The 14,169-nt window shown below is 37.8% G+C and overlaps 1 protein-coding gene across 2 annotated transcripts in view; it reads left to right on the top strand.

Moving 5' to 3' along the window:
- YWHAB (tyrosine 3-monooxygenase/tryptophan 5-monooxygenase activation protein beta) overlaps positions 1 to 14,169 on the top strand; it is a 45,204-nt gene that overhangs the window by 10,071 nt on the left and 20,964 nt on the right. The window lies entirely within an intron of this gene.

Raw genomic sequence — 14,169 nt, 5'->3', positions numbered from 1 at the left:
CCCTGCTCTAGCTCACCGGAAGCAGCTAGTCCACGCACGGCTGAAGCTTGAGGAAATCTTCACGCCCTGCTTCAGTCACCCCAGGAAGCTGACTGATCTGTGCATGGCTGAAGCTTGAGGACTACAGACTGGTCTGAATACCTCCCTTTTATTTTGACTAACCAAAATTCTAACCCTCCTCACCTTTCCTAACCACATAACTGTTATGCTATTATATGAACTGCTGGATACTACTCCCAGTTGGGCTCCTCACCTTGCTGTTCAGTATCGGACTAGCAGCAGTAGCTCCAAAGAATGGAACCTACTAGAAAAAAATTCTAATTGCTTTAATGTACCTCTGCCTGGTAGGATGTATTTGTGCCTTATCCTGCTTATCCTTCTAAAAATAGCAGCAATAATTTCCCAGGTTGAAATAACTATTACAAAGGATCACATAGATCTAGGCATTATTCTGCCCAAACTTACATACCAGCAGCCTGCTACACCTGCTCCCAAGCTAAATTATGTTGGCAAGGCGGAGGACACACATCTTGGATAGGCACCATTGAGTTCGGGGGAAATTGCGCAGCTTATGGACAGCCCGGGCAGCTGGCTTGCTGGACTTATTACACACATGCAGGCATGAGCAATGGAGGAGGAGTCCAAGATCAGGCTAAAGAGTAACAGGTCAAAGAAGTTAAAAAACAACTTATAACATTAGCTCAGGGGCCTAAGTACCAGCAAGCAAACCTCAGGTCTCAGCCATCTTAGCCAGTCTATAAACCCCACACGTCAAATAGCACGCATGCTCAATGCCACCTATGCACTTCTCCATAATGCCAGCAAACAACTCAGTGCATGTTGGCTTTGTCTTCCCCTTGTGTGAAATGTATTTGTAGGCATTCCTTTGCCTCATCAACCCACTCAAAATTATATACAACCACTAGCCAAAAACCAGACTATACTCCTCGGCCCTGTTGCCTAGAATGTTCGTTTAGCAATTCCAGGAAATAACTTAACCTGCCTTTAGGGAAACCTTTCATTGAAAGGTGAATCACTTGGAACCATCCCTGGACACCTATGTATCAAAAACCAGACAACCTCCCCTCCCCCGGCAAATATCATCCAATGTGGTTCCCCCGGAATATTCTTTTTATGAGTAGGCTCAGCTTATAAATGTCTGGAAGCACACTGGATAGGAAATGCACACCGTATACTTAACTCCAGAATTATCTGTATACGCTGAAGTAGAATTTAATCAGGCCTTAAAACCCAGGTGGCCAAAAAAGCATAAGCGACAAAAAATGGCCTTATTTGCTTCAAGTCTTAATTGGAACTGGCATAGCTAGAGGAAAAGGGGCAGGAGTAGCAAGATTAGGCTCCTCCGTAAATTTCTATTACGGTTTCTATTACGAACTTTCCCTAGAATTAAATGAAGATCTAGAATGGGTAGCAGACTCTAGTCTCCCTCCAAGACCAATTGAACTCCCTAGCAGCTGTAACCTTGTAAAATTGCAAGCAATTTATTTCCCAATTTAAATTTATTTCCCAATTTAAATCAGCCAATCATTTTCTTCCAGCCCCAACAGTTCATACCTTGTCTTTAATAACGTCATCTGACTATAAAAGCTTTTGTGACCTTTTGTTCAGGGCTCAGAATTTCAAGGTGACTCGGCTGGGCCCCTTGCACATGGACAAGTAAAATTTCACTTCCTGAAGCTCCGGTGCCTTCACCAGTCCCCAGTTGGGACTCCGGTCCCAATTCCTTCAGTATTCATGCAACATTAATGCATTCTTGGCTAAAGGATCTTTGAATATAGGCACAGTTACATAGTTTTGATACTTGAGATGAAAATGATCGATGGCCTATTTTGCTTTGAAAGAGTCATTCTTAGCTGACTGTAGGTTAATGAAAATAACTTTAAAAAAATTTGAGTGGGGGCAGACAGTTCTCTGTTATATAAGTTTTTTCTTGGACTGATAAGTTTATTTCATTGTTTTTCCTGAGACCCAATAGGAAAAGTTATTTCTGAATGGCCTTGACCTGGACAAAGATTGGCAGCTACGATATAGTAAACAATGAGCCCTCCTGGTTGTTATTGTTTATCCTCAAATAAGAGTCTTACCTTATAGTTTCATTGACAGTTTACTGACTTTTGGCCAATGGTGTTTTTAACTTCAGAATTTTATTTTGATTTTTAAAACTGGATAAATTAGCTTAAGGCCGGTTCTAAAACCTCATTATGATAATTTTGTATTGCTCTTCAAAAAATTGTCCATTCTGTTTTTTCCTTAAGTAAGCACTGAGAATCCTAATTCTTTAGAAGATAGTACTGCATAAACAGCATTAATTTTAAAATTAGTATTGATTTAGATCCTCGCTGTGTGGTATATAGGTGTGTGACCCTGGGTATTATTCTTGGAATCTGTAAAATGGAACCTCATAGGGTATTTAGGATTAAATGAGCTGATATAAATCCTAACTGCTTTGCACATTTAGGCAGACCAGAAGTGATTAATTTTGTTTTTATTTACTAAACCAGTTAGCTGGGTATGGCCTTTTGTGTAGCTAACAGTGATTGGATTATTGAATAGAGGAGATGAACAGAAAGTTTTCCAAGAGCTTCTGAAACGCAATTTAAATCTATAAATATAATTGATAGCTGAGAAATATTAGTCAATAAGTGTAGTGTTAGAAATATTAGTAAGTGTAGTTGTCTCTTATAGGGCCAAGATGGCTTTTTTCAAAAGTAGTCTGAGATAGACTTTCAGTTTGTATTTTACAGGTTAAGTGTGATGTACTTACCTCTGTCCACATAAGAAACAACAGCAGTGTTCACCTTTGAAAAAAAAAAGCATCGGTTGATCAAATTGTTTCATATTCAGGTCATGTTCAGCAAGCCAGGCATTGTACTACACTTTGGGTGGCCGAAGATAAAAGTCTGTGTCCCTGCTTTAGGCTTATAATCTAGTGTAACAGCCGACAAAGACATTTACAAATGTGCTATTTTAGCAGTAGGCATAGTTAAATTAACGTGTCTTTCTTTTAAAAGTCTATAAAGACAGTAGTCTAGATTTAAGAGAAGTGAGGTATATTTCCCTTAACTGGCTGACCACTTATTTATTATACTTTTGTTTTGTTTGTTAGATTTTTGTGTGGAATATATGTAGCTGCTATTTATTTGAGTACTACCATTGTGCAGATTCCTAATGTTTGCACCATTACAAGAAATCTAGCTAGATATGCCCGTTTTATAGATGAGAAAACTGAGGTTTACAGAGGTCAAGTAATCTATGGAGTGATCTGAAACAGCCTTGCATAGAACTTGGTAAAGGTAAATGGACCTGGATTGTTGTATTATGTTGCTATGCCCAAAGCTTTTGAAACCTTTTTTACAAGTCCAGGGATGCAACAGTCTTTATGGGTCAAAATAGCATATTATCTTTTCTGAATTGTTCATTTAAAGCGAGTGATTAGTTTATTGTCCTGTCTGCTGTTTATTCAAATTGTTCTAACCTTGGGCAAATCATTTAACACTTCCCTTGTTTTAAGCAATGGTGTTCAACAACTGATGTGAGAGAGAGAGGACAAAGGATTTTTAAATAGAGGTGTAGTTTTCCTCCACAATACAATGTTCACTGGATTAAGTGTTGAAGACTTTATTTCACATATCCTTGTTTCATTTTCTATCAGAGAACCAGCAAATGTTTGAATGGAGTTGAATTTATTACAGGACTCTGAGTTTTGTGTGTAGAATGGCATATAGACGTTTTAAGAGTGGGAGTTTTTTAGTGAGTAGTTTTGACAGCTAGAAGTACTTAATTTTTTCTGGGTGACACCCACAAACCACCTGGTCCTCCTGACTTTCTTGGTCTCTCCCACAGTTGCCTGGCATCTGTTTTTAGTTCAGCACAGTAACTTCAGAACTATAACGTTCCTTGCTGGTATTATGGATACTCTATCTGGAATGGTACGTCTGTGAATGCTGTTGAGAATTTATTGTCACTTCCTTAACTTAATTGAAAGTTTTGAACCTGGGTTTTCACATACCCTTTTCAGTTTCCTTTCTTCAAACTGGTGACTGTTACCATTTATTTTTCTACTTTGGCCTTTGATTTCTGTTCCGTCTAGAAAAACTCACATACATTATATTCATATGTCTGTTTTTCCTTCCCCATCTGAAGCTCCCTTTTTCTCCTATATGGAGCCTTCCCATCCCATAAAACCAATCGGGACCCGGCCACCTAATCCAGATTTCTTCCTCTGATTCTAGCTAGTGGCTTCTCCAATCAGAAGCTTTGTAACCTGTAAATATGTGCTATCTTCTTATATTCCTACCCTTGGAGGTTTTTAAATTTTCTAAGGGTAGGACCACACTGTTCTGCTTGTATTTCTTTTCTTTTTTTTTTTAATTTGTTTAATTTTTAAAAATTAACAAATGAAATGAAAATTAACATAGATAATCAGTAATTCACAATATCATCACTTAGTTGCATGTTCATCATTTCTTAGAACATTTGCATCCATTCAGAAAAAGAAATAAAACGGAAACAGAAAAAAAAATTATACCAACCATACCTCTTAACCCCTCGCTTTCACTGATCACTAGCATTTCAAACTAAATTTATTTTAACATTTGTTCCCCCTGCTTGTATTTCTTTTGAACTTCTCACAGTGAATAATAAAAATAATTCTTGGAAAAATTGATAGCTTTTTCATTTGCAGTAATTTCCACATACATTGAATTGTATGCATTACATACTTGTGAAGTAGCCTCTGGAGCACAGAAGTATAAGTAATGAAAATTAAATGTGCTTTTGAAGAATAGGTGATTTGAATTATTTGAGAAAAAAGAGAACTCTACCAAGTATGTACTATTATTATTATTTCATTTTGGGACCTGTTCATTCATTCAGCAAATATTTGTTCTACCAATTATGTGTGAGATATATGCCCTAACAGAGGTTATGGTGTAGTAAGGGATTTAAGAGTTATCTATATAAATAACTTAAGTTCTGAAGAAATGAAGCCATTAATTAAATTAAAATCCTTTGTGAGATTATTTGCGGCTCAGAGCAGTGCTGTCCAACATAAATAAAATATGAGCCATGTGTAATTTAAAATTTTTAGTAGCTACATTAAAAAGTAAAGAAACAAGTGAAAATAATTTAAAAATTTTTAATTATTATTATTTCTTTAATCCAACATATCCAGACATGACTGTCACACATAGCTAGTGACTATTCCATTAGCACTGGGTTAAGTAGTTTAGAAAGGCTTCTTGGATGGAATAGCATTGGAGCCATGCTCTGAAGAATTTTCTGTGCACAGTAAAAGGGAAAGGATATTCCAGGTAGAGGGACTGGCTCTGTGAGCAAAGAAATTAAGACAAAAGAGTACCCTATTTATGTAAGGAAACCATTTTGTCATACGCATTTACTGCCTCGAACAGTGGAAGAAGGCATGTTCTACAAAAAGTCTGGGGAGGGGAGAGATTAAGGCAAGATGGCGGCTTAGCAATGTGCACTTTTTAGTTCGTCCTCCAGAGCAACTACTAAATAACTAGAAACAGTACAGAACAGCTCCTGGAGCCACAATAGTGACCGGACACACAGCGTACCCCAGTCTGGACCAGCTGGACTGGCTGTGGGTCTCCGGAACCATGAGTTCCCCAAGCCACAGCGGCCAGCGCCCGGCACCCGTCCCCCACAGGTGGCTTCCCAGAGGGAAAGTAAAGACACTCTAATAGTAGCAGGGACTGAGTCCAACCAAACACCAATTGTGGCATTAGTAAACAAATTCTGACTACTAAAAATAGGCCCCCAGCTCAGGCAAAACTAGTCAAGGCGGAGGGCACTTATTGGGCTAACCAAAAGAGAGGAAAGGGCACGAAATGGAGGTGAAGCCCAACTCAGGTGGAATCCCTCCATCAAGAAATTCAGACCCCAGGGCTTGGAAATTTGAAGCCATTAAAACCAGCCTACAACCTCTCCTCTGTCTCCACCATGCCTTCAGGAGGGAGAGCCTTCCAAAGTTAAAGGAGCCACAACATCTTTTGCTGGTGGGACCCGCAGGCAGACAAGCGCCACATACTGGGCAGGATACGAAAAACAGACCTAAGAGACTTCACAGGAAAGTCTTTCAACCTGCTGGGTCTCACCCTTGGGGAAAACTGACGCAGGTGACTCCTTCCCCCTGATAGGAGGCCACTTTAGTCCGGGAAAACCCGGCTGGAGTCTGTAATACCTATGTAGACCCTCGTAAGGGTGGGGAGGGAAAAGGCATCTTACAAGCAGGACAAGAAACAAGAAAACAAGAACTGAAAAATTACCCTCTGTTAAACAAAACTTAAGCTAGAGGCCCAGAAAAAGCTCAACTGAAGGTCAAAGAACAGACGACAAACTCATCTAGCAAGAAAACCCTAGGTAAGATAAGTGAAAGCAATCCCCAGAATAAACTAATTAAAGTAATTAAATGTCTAGACACGAGCAAAAAATAACAAATCACACCAGGAAAATTGAAGATATGGCCCAGTCAAAGGGACAAACCAATAGTTCAAATGAGATACAGGAGCTGAAACAATTAATTCAGAATATATGAACAGAAATGGAAAACCTCATCAAAAACCAAATCAATGAATTGAGGGAGGATATGAAGAAGGCAAGGAATGAACAAAAAGAAGAAATGGAAAGTCTGAAAAAACCACAGAACATATGGGAATGAAAGATAAAGTAGAAGAGATGAAAAAAACAATGGAAACCTACAATGGTAGATTTCAAGAGACAGAGGTTAGGATTAGTGAAATGGAGGATGGAACATCTGAAATCCAAAAAGAAACAGAAACTATAGGGAAAAAAATGGGAAAATATGAGCAGGGACTCAGGGAATTGAATGATAATATGAAGCGCACAAATATATGTGTTGTGGGTGTCCTGGAAGGAGAAGAGAAGGGAAAAGGAAGAGAAAAACTAATGGAAGAAATTATCACTGAAAGTTTCCCAACTCTTATGAAAGACCTAAAATTACAGATCCAAGAAGTGCAGCGCACGCCTAAGAGAATAGATCCAAATAGATGTTCTCCAAGACACTTACTAGTCAGAATGTCAGAGGTCAAAGAGAAAGAGAGGATCTTGAAAGCAGCAAGAGAAAAACAATCCATCACATAAAAGGGAAACCCAATAAGACTATGTGTAGATTTCTCAGCAGAAACCATGGAGGCGAGAAGACAGTGGGATGATATATTTAAATTACTAAAAGAGAAAAACTGCCAACCAAGAATTCTATACCCAGCAGAATTTGTCCTTCAAAAATGAGGGGGAAATTAAAACATTTTCAGACAAAAAAATCACTAAGAGAATTTGTGACCAAGAGACCAGCTCTGCAAGAAATATAAAAGGGAGCACAAGAGACAGATACAAAAAGACAGAAGAGAGAGATGTGGAGAAGAGTGTAGAAAGAAGGAAAATTAGATATGATGTATGTTCTAGTTTGCTAGCTGCCGGAATGCAATATACCAGAAATGGAATGGCTTTTCAAAAGGGGAATTTAATAAGTTGCTTGTTTACAGTTCTAAGGCTGAGAAAATGTCCCAATTAAAACAAGTCTATAGAAATGTCTAATCAAAGGCATCCAGGGATAGATACCTTGGTTCAAGAAGGCCGATGAAGTTCACGGTTTCTCTCTTAAGTGAGAAGGCACATGGCGAACACAGTCAGGGATTCTCTCTCGGCTGGACAGGCACATGGCGAATACGGTGTCATCTGCTAGCTTGGTCTCCTGGCTTCCTGTTTCATGAAGCTCCCCGGGAGGTGTTTTCCTTCTTCATCTCCAAAGGTCGCTGGCTGGTGGAAACTCTGCTTCATGGTGCTGCAGCATTCTCTGCTCTCTCTGAGTCTCTCTGAATCTCTCATTCTCCTTTTATAGGGCTTCAGAAACTAATCAAGACCCACTCAGATGGGTGGAGACATGTCATCCCCTAATCCAGTTTAACAACCATTCTTAACTAAATCACATCAACCAGGGAGATGATCTCATTACAGTTTCAAATATACAGTATTGAATAAGGATTATTCTACCTTTTAGAAATGAGATTTATATTAAAACATGGCTTTTCTTAGGGGGCATACTTCCTTTCAAACCAGCACAACGTATAAAATACAAAAGGCAAAATGGTAGAGGGAAGTACTGCCCAAACAATAATAACACTAAATGTTAATGGATTGAACTCCCCAATCAAAAGACATAGACTGGCAGAATGGATTAAAAAACAGGATCCTTCTGTATGCTGTCTACAGGAAACACATCTTAAACCCAAAGATAAACATAGGTTGAAAGTGAAAGGTTGGGAAAAGATATTTCATGCAAATAACCATCAGAAAAGAGCAGGAGTAGCTATACTAATATCCAACAAATTAGACTTCAAATGTTAAACAGTTAAAAGAGGCAAAGAAGGATACTATGTACTAATAATTAAAGGAACAATTCAACGAGAAGACATAACAATCATAAATATTTATGCACTGAACCAGAATGCCCCAAAATACGTGAGGCAAACAGTGCAAACACTGAAAAGGGAAATAGACACTTCTACCATAGTAGTTGGAGACTTCAATTCCCCACTCTCGTCAATGGACAAAACATCTAGACAGGATCAATAGAGAAACAGAGAATTTGAACATTACAATAAATGAGCTAGACTTAACAGACTTTTATATCACATTACACCCCACAACAGCAGGATACACCTTTTTCTCAAGTGCTCATGGATCATTCTCAAAGATAGACCATATGCTGGGTCACAAAGCAAGTCTGAACAAATTTAAAAAGATTGAAATCATGCACAACACTTTCTCAGATCATAAAGGAATGAAGTTGGAAATCAGTAATAGGCAGAGCGCCAGAAAATTCACAAATACGTGGAGGCTCAACAACACACTCTTAAACAACCAGTGGGTCAAGGAAGAAATTACAAGAGAAATCAGTAAATATCTCGAGGCGAATGAAAATGAAAACACAACATATCAAAACTTATGGGACACAGCAAAGGCAGTGCTAAGAGGGAAATTTATTGCCCTAAATGCCTATATCAAAAAAGAAGAAAGGGCAAAAAATAGGAAATTAACTGTCCACCTGGAAGAACTGGAGAAAGAACAGCAAACTAACCCCAAAGCAAGCAAAAGGAAAGAAATAACAAAGATTAGAACAGAAATGAATGAAATTGAGAACATGAAAACAGTTGAGAAAATCATTAAGACCAGAAGTTGGTTCCATGAGAAAATCAATAAGATTGATGATTTTCTCAATTGATTGCTTAAAACGTGGCTTTTCTTAGGGGGCATACTTCCTTTCAAACCAGCACAACGTATAAAATACAAAAGGCAAAATGGTAGAGGGAAGTACTGTCCAAACAATAATAACACTAAATGTTAATGGATTGAACTCCCCAATCAAATGAAATAGACTGGCAAAACAAGATTGACAAAAAGAAGAAGAGAGAGGACGCAAATAAATAAAATCAGAAATGGAAAAGGAAACATAACCACTGACCCCACAGAAATAAAGGAGGTAATAACAGGATACTATGAACAACTTTATGCTAATAAATACAACAATGTAGATGAAAATTCTAGCAAAACGAATCCAGCAGCACATTAAAAGAATTATACATCATTACCAAGTAGGGTTCATCCCAGGTATGCAAGGATTGTTCAACATAAGAAAATCAATTAATGTAATACACCATATCAAGAAATCAAGGCAGAAAAACCACATGATCATCTCAATTGATGCAGAGAAGACATTTGACAAGATTCAACATCCTTTCCTGTTGAAAACATGTCAAAGGATAGGAATACAAGGGAACTTCCTTAAAATGATAAAGGGAATATATGAGAAACCCACAGCTGATATCATCCTCAATAGGGAAAAACTGAAAACTTTCCCCCTAAGATCAAGAACAAGACAAGGATGCCCACTATCACCACTGCTATTCAATATCGTGCTGGAAGTTCTAGCCAGAGCAATTACACAAGAAAAAGAAATACAAGGCATCAAAATTGGAAAGGAAGAAGTAAAACTATCACGGTTTGCAGATGATATGATACTGTATGTCAAAAACCCTGAAAAATCCACAGCAAAACTACTAGAGCTAATAAACGAGTACAGCAAAGTGGCAGGTTACAAGATCAACATTAAAAAATCTGTAGTGTTTCTATACACTAGTAATGAACAATCTGAGGGGGAAATCAAGAAACAAATTCCATTTACAATTGCAAATAAAAGAATAAAATACTTAGGAATAAATTTAACTAAAGAGACAAAAGACCTATATAAAGAAAACTACAGGAAACTGTTAAACGAAATCACAGAAGACCTAAATAGATGGAAGGGCATACCATGTTCATGGATTGGAAGACTCAATATAGTTAAGATGTCAATTCTACCTAAATTGATTTACAGATTCAACACAATACCAGTCAAAATCCCAACAACTTACTTTTCAGAAATAGAAAAACCAATAAGCAAATTTATCTAGAAGGGCACGGTGCCCCGAATTGCTAAAAGTATCTTGAGAAAAAAAAACGAAGCTGGAGGTCTCACGCTGCCTGACGTTAAGGCATATGATGAAGCCGCATTGGTCAAAACAGCATGGTACTGGCATAAAGATAGATATATTGACTAATGGAATCGAATAGAGTGCTCAAATATAGACCCTCTCCTCTATGGACATTTGATCTTTAATAAGGCAGTCAAACCAACTCATTTGGGACAGAACAGGCTCTGCAATAAATGGTACCTAGAGAACTGGATATCCATATGCAAAAGAATGAAAGCAGACCCACATCTCACACCCTATACAAAAGTTAACTCAAAATGGATCAAAGAACTAAACATCAGGTCTAAGACCATAAAACAATTAGAGGAAAATGTAGGGAGCTACCTTATAAATCTTATAATTGGAGGCGATTTTATAGACCTTACACCTAAAGTAAGAGCACTGGAGAAAGAAAGAAATAAATGGGAGCTTCTCAAAATTAAACACTTTTGTGCATCAAAGAACTTCATCAAGAAAGTAAAAAGATAGCCTATACAATGGAAGACAATATTTGGAAACCACATATCAGATAAAGGTCTAGTATCCAGAATTTATAAAGAGATTGTTCAACTCAACAACAGAAAGACAGGCAATCCAATTACAAAATGGGAAAAAGACTTGAACAGACACTTCTCAGAAGAGGAAATACAAATGGTATTGCTGGGTCGTATGGCAATTCTATATTCAGCTTTTTGAGGAACCGCCAAACTGCCTTCCACAGTGGTTGCACCATTTGACATTCCCACCAACAGTGGATAAGTGTGCCTCTTTCTCCGCATCCTCTCCAGCACTTGTCATTTTGTGTTGTTGATAATGGCCATTCTGGTGGGTGTGAGATGATATCTCATTGTGGTTTTGATTTGCATTTCTCTGATGGCCAGGGACATTGAGCATCTCTTCATGTGCCTTTTGGCCATTTGTATTTCCTCTTCTGAGAGGTGTCTGTTCAAGTCTTTTTCCCATTTTGTAATTGGGTTGGCTGTCTTTTTGTAGTTGAGTTGAACAATCTCTTTATAAATTCTGGATACTAGACCTTTATCTGATATGTCATTTCCAAATATTGTCTCCCATTGTGTAGGCTGTCTTTCTACTTTCTTGATGAAGTTCTTTGGTGCACAAAAGTGTTTAATTTTGAGGAGCTCCCATTTATTTATTTCCTTCTTCAGTGGTCTTGCTTTAGGTTTAAGGTCCATAAAACTGCCTCCAATTGTAAGTTTCATAAGATATCTCCTTACATTTTCCTCTAACTGTTTTGTGGTCTTAGACCTAATGTTTAGATCTTTGATCCATTTTGAGTTAACTTTTATATAGGGTGTGAGATATGGGTCTTCTTTCATTCTTTTGCATATGGATATCCAGTTCTCTAGGCACCATTTATTGAAGAGACTGTTCTGTCCCAGGTGAGTTGGCTTGACTGCCTTATCAAAGATCAAATGTCCATAGATGAGAGGTTCTATATCTGAGCACTCTATTCGATTCCATTGGTTGATATGTCTATCTTTATGCCAATACCATGCTGTTTTGACCACTGTGGCTTCATAATATGCTTTAAAGCCAGGCAGCGCGAGACCTCCAGCTTCTTTTTTTTTCCTCAAGATGTTTTTAGCAATTCGGGGCACCCTGCCCTTCCAGATAAATTTGCTTATTGGTTTTTCTATTTCTGAAAAATAAGTTGTTGGGATTTTGATTGGTATTGCATTGAATCTGTAAATCAATTTAGGTAGGATTGACATCTTAACTATATTTAGTCTTCCAATTCATGAACACGGTATGCCCTTCCATCTATTTAGGTCTTCTGTGATTTCTTTTAACAGTTTTTTGTAGTTTTCTTTATATAGGTTTTTTGTCTCTTTAGTTAAATTTATTCCTAGGTATTTTACAATGTACAGATTTTAAAAATGTTTTTGCATGAGGAAGAACAAAGGAATGTCATTATTGCAGGGTGCTGAAAATAGATAATAATACTTTAAAATGTCACCTTATGTGTGAGACTAAAGCAAAAAATGTTTGTTACAAAATTTATATTTTGACTAGAGCATTTCCTAATATAAGTCATGTAGATAGTTTGATTGAACGTCGTTAAGTACTTGGAATCTCAGGTAGGACATGAGATTTTGTTGGTTTGTCCAGAGTGATGCCCCAATGAATGCCAGAGTGATTTGATCAGTGACTGGAAAAGTATTTGCAAAGTCCCCTTCAGGGAATAGTGAGAGCAGGGAGAAATTCAACTTCCCCAAGTTGAATTCTTGATATTCTCACAAGCAATGTGGACAACCAAAGCTATAGGCTGAGCACCCAGTCTTGGGGTTTGTTCATTTGAAACTTAACCCCACAAAGGATAGGTCAAGTCTACTTAAAATTTAGGCTTAAGAGACACCCCCAAGAGAGCCCTTTTTGTTGCTCAGATATGGCCTCTCTCTCCAGCCAACATGACAAGCAGTCTCACCACCCTACCCTTCTCTGCGTGGGACATGACTCCCAGGGGTGTGGACCTTCCTGGCAACGTGGGACAGAGATCCTGGAATGAGCTGAGACTCAACATGAAGGAACTGAGAAAAACCCTAGAATGAGCTGAGAATTAACACCAAAGGATTGAGAAAACCTTCTTGACCAAAGGGGGAAGTGTGAAATGAGACTGTGTCAATGGCTGAGAGATTCCAAACAGAGTCGAGAGGTTATCCTGGAGGTTATTCTTATACATTAAGTAAATATCCCCCTGTTATTCAAGATGTAGTGGAGAGGCTGGAGGGAACTGCCTGAAAATGTAGAGCTGTGTTCCAGTAGCCATGTTTCTTGATGATGATTGAATAATGATACAGCTTTCACAATGAGACTGTGAATGTATAAACCTTGTGTATGATGCTCCTTTTAGCTACTATATCAACAGAAGATTAGAACATATGGAATAAAAATAAATAATAGGGGGAACAAATGTTAAATTTAGTTTGAAATGCTAGTGGTAAATGAAAGCGAGGGGTAAGGGGTGTGGTATGTATAGTCTTTTTTTTCTCTATTGTCGTTTTATTTCTTTTTCCGTTGTCTTTTATTTCTTTTTCTGAATCAATGCAAATGTTCTAAGAAATGATGAATATGCAACTATGTGATGATGTTAAGAATTACTGATTGTATATGTAGAATGGAATGATATCTTAATGTTTTGTTTGTTAATTTTTTTTAATTAATAAAAAAAATTTTAAAAAAAAAGAAGTTGCGGAGGTAGCCTGGAAAACCTTCACTGACAGGGTAGGAAATCTGACTCTCTCTTTTGGGCAGCAGGGAACTTAAAAGAATTTTGAGCAATAAGTGGCTTGATCAGCCTGTTAAAAAAATGGATCTGATAGCAAAAAATTCAGGAGGCTAGAGATATATTGAGTGACTGAGTGTAGTGGAAATAGAGAGAGCATGGATGAGATGTGTATTGTAGATGTAGAAATAGGAGCAGTTTCATTTCTCCTTTCTTTGCTGCCTTCCTCCAAACTTCTAGGTGTTGTGTAACCATTTCCTGTTGAAGTTGATGTAGCTGCTTCAAAATCCATGTTATGTAAGTTAAAAATTATGTAAGCAGTAGGCATCAGAATATTTAGCTATGAATTGT

This window comes from Tamandua tetradactyla, chromosome 1 (genome assembly GCF_023851605.1).
Source record: "Tamandua tetradactyla isolate mTamTet1 chromosome 1, mTamTet1.pri, whole genome shotgun sequence".
Classification (NCBI taxonomy): Eukaryota; Metazoa; Chordata; class Mammalia; order Pilosa; family Myrmecophagidae; genus Tamandua; species Tamandua tetradactyla.
Note: the sequence above shows the minus strand (reverse complement) of the source record. Positions and strands in the feature narration are given on the sequence as shown.